Source organism: Poecilia formosa, unplaced genomic scaffold (assembly GCF_000485575.1).
Source record: "Poecilia formosa unplaced genomic scaffold, Poecilia_formosa-5.1.2 Scaffold6, whole genome shotgun sequence".
Taxonomy (NCBI): domain Eukaryota; kingdom Metazoa; phylum Chordata; class Actinopteri; order Cyprinodontiformes; family Poeciliidae; genus Poecilia; species Poecilia formosa.
This window is the reverse complement of record NW_006799945.1, coordinates 4,839,804-4,843,087: the sequence shown is the minus strand read 5'-3', so window position 1 is coordinate 4,843,087 and position 3,284 is coordinate 4,839,804. Positions and strand designations below refer to the sequence as shown.

Genomic DNA, 3,284 nt, shown 5'->3' with positions numbered 1-3,284 from the left:
TCAGAGAATTTTGACAGGAGGGATTTTTCCAGTCAGTCTCTGAGCATAACTCCTCTGACGTATTCGTCACATTTTGATAAAGTTTCTGTGTGTTCTACTTCAGTAGAAACGTTTTCGGAAGAAAGCTCAAAACGTGACATTCAAACTGTGCCACAACATAGAGACAGCATGGATGTGAACAAAATGGATATGTCTTTTATGGAAGTTCGTTGTGACAGCAGAAATGCCAGAAAAGTGACGTCACAAGTTTCCAAGTGGTTTCGCCAACTAGGGAATAGGTTGGCTAAACTCCGACCAAGGAGAAAGAGCTAAGTATTCTCTTTCATGGCGAAGAAAAGTTTGAGGAGGTCATTGATGACCTGATTTCACCTCTGGAAGAACTTCAAACACATTTGGGAGGAAGTGGATGGAACATGGCCTGCACAGAGTTGTTCCCCAACTCCATTGTCAATGCGGCTTCTCGGAGTTGTGGCCACAAGGTTTCCAGTGCCTGTTTTGGTGTGCTTCAAGGGTGGGCTATGACACCCTGGAAGCAGCTAATGAGTACTGGCAGTCCAAGTGGCATGCAGCTCGGGTGGTCGCTAAGGCAAAATCTTAGGTGTGGCAGAAGTTCACAGAGGCCATGGCAGAGTAGTTCGAAGACCTCCTCAATCCTACCATCACATCTTCCCTGAGGAAACAAAACCCGGGGACTTTGGATCAGGCTCTGCTGAGTTGACCATGGTGAGAGGTGCAGAGAAGGAGTGGGCATACTTTTTGCCTCCCATCTTGGTGCCTGTATATTGGGATTCAATCCAGTGAAGAGGGTAGCTTCCTTCCACCTACTTGTAGGGGGACAAGTTCTGACCGTTGTCTGTACTTGTGACAAGCAGCAGTTCAGATTGGCCACCTTTTTTGGAGTTGTTGGAGGGGTGCTGGAGAGTGTCCCTCCTAGAGACTTCTTTGTTCTACTGGGGGATTTCAATGCTCACATGGGCAATTATAGTGAGACCTGGAGGCTTGTGGTTGAGAGGATCGGCCACCCTGATCTAAACCTGAGTAGTGTGTACTGTTATTGGACTTCTGTGCTCATCATGGATTGTCCATAACATACACCTTGTTCAAGCATAAGGGTGTCCATATGTGCTTGTAGCACCAGGACACCCTGGCCACAGTTATATGGTAGACTTTGTTGTTTTCCCATCTAATCTGTGGCTGCATGTCTTGGACTCTTGGGTGAAGACAGGGGCAGAGCTGTCCACTGACCACTCCCTGGTTGTAAGTTGACTTTGATGATGGGGAAGGATGCCAGTCCGACCAGAAAGGCCCAAAAGTGTTGTGAGGATCCTGGCAGAGTCACCTGTGAAACAGAGCTTCAAATTTCACCTCTGGAAGAACTTCGAACACATTTCGGAGAAAGTGGCCCGCACAGAGTCATTTCCCAACTCCATTGTCAATGCAGCTTATTGGAGTTGTAGCCACAAGGTTTCCAGTGCCTGTATTGGGGACAACCCTAGAATCAGCTCGTGGGCACCAGAAGGGAGAGACGCTGTCAAGCCAAAGATGGAGACCTATCAGAACTTTTTGGCCTGGGACACCCTGGAAGCAGCTTATGGGTACTGGCAGTCCAAGTGGCATGCAGCTCGGGTGGTTGCTAAGGTAAAAACTCAGGTGTGGGAGAAGTTCACAGAGGCCATGGAGAACTTTGGATCGGGCAGAGTAGTTCGAAGACCTCCTCAATCCCACCATCACATCTTCCACTGAGGAAACGTTACCTGGGGACTTTAGATCCGGCTCTGCTGAGGTGACCATGGTGAGAGGCGCAGAGTAGGAGTAAGCATACATTTTGCCTCCCATCTTGGTGCCTGTATGTTGGGATTCACTCCAGTGAAGAGGGTAGCTTCCTTCCACCTACTTGTAGGGGGACAGGTTCTGACTGTTGTCTGTACTTATGTGACAAGCAGCAGTTCAGATTGGCCACCTTTTTTAGAGTTGCTGAAGGGGTGCTGGAGAGTGTCCCTCCTAGAGACTTCTTTGTTCTGCTGGGGGATTTCAGTGCTCACACAAACAATTACAGTGAGACCTGGAGGCTTGTGGTTGAGAGGATCGGCCACCCTGATCTAAGCCTGAGTAGTGTACTGTTATTGGACTTCTGTGCTCATCATGGATTGTCCATAATGTACACCTTGTTCAAGCATAAGGGTATCCATATGTGCTTGTAGCAGCAGGACACAACATTTCTATGGTAGACTTTGTTGTTTTCCCATCTAATCTGTGGCTGCATGTCTTGGACTGTTGGGTGAAGACAGGGGCAGAGCTGTCCACTGACCGAATGGTCAGTGGACAGCTCTGTCCGTCTTCACCCAACAGTCCAAGACATGCAGCCACAGATTAGATGGGATAACAAAAAAAGTCTACTATAGAAATGTGTCCTGGTGCTACAAGCACATATGGACACCCTTATGCTTGAGCAAGGTGTACATTATGGACAACACATGATGACTACAGAAGTCCAATCACAGTACACTACTCAGGTTTAGATCAGGGTGGCCGATCCTCTCAACCACAAGGCTCCAGGTCTCACTGTAATTGCCCATGTGTGCATTGAAATTCCCCAGCAGAACAAAGAAGTCTCTAGGAGGGACACTCTCCAGCACCCCTCCAACAACTCCAATAAAGGTGGCCAATCTGAACTGCTGTCTGTCACATAAGTACAGACAACAGTCAGAACCCATGCCCCTACAAATATGTGGAAGGAAGCTACCCTCTTCACTGTAGTGAATCCCAACATACAGGCACCAAGTTTAGAGGCAAAAAGGATGCTCACTCCTTCTCTGCGCCTCTCACCATGGTCAACTCAGCAGAGCCTGATCCAAAGTCCCCAGGTTTCACTTCCTCAGTGGAAGATGAGATGGTGGGATTGAGGAGTTCTTTGAACTACTCTGCCCGATCCAAGGTTCTCTAATGGCCTCTGTGAACCTCTCCCACACACACAAAAGAATTGATAGTTAATTAGTAATCATACTATGGAAATTACTAAGAAGATCTGAACAAACAAGAAACTTGACTACCTGAAGGGATTTCTCACATTAGAGAATGAACCGTTTGCAGGGGCGGATCTAGAAAAATATTTATGAGGTGGCAAGAGGGGGGCAGGGATATTTTCAGGCGTGGCTATATATATAAAAATTCCCTTCTCACCCTCCGCGGGTGGTCTCTTTCATCCTCTGAGCTCGGGTCCTCTACCAGAGGCCTGGGAGCTTGAGATATCGATATATATATACATATATATATATATATATATA

The 3,284-nt window shown here is 47.4% G+C and overlaps 1 long non-coding RNA gene across 1 annotated transcript in view; it reads left to right on the top strand.

Annotated features, from left to right (window-relative positions):
- The first annotated feature begins 990 nt into the window (after positions 1–990).
- LOC107838276 (uncharacterized) overlaps positions 991–3,284 on the top strand; it is a 24,451-nt gene continuing 22,157 nt past the window's right edge. Inside the window, exon 1 of the long non-coding RNA XR_001664338.1 lies at positions 991–1,257. This is a non-coding gene — a long non-coding RNA (uncharacterized LOC107838276). The remainder of the gene's footprint in view (positions 1,258–3,284) is intronic.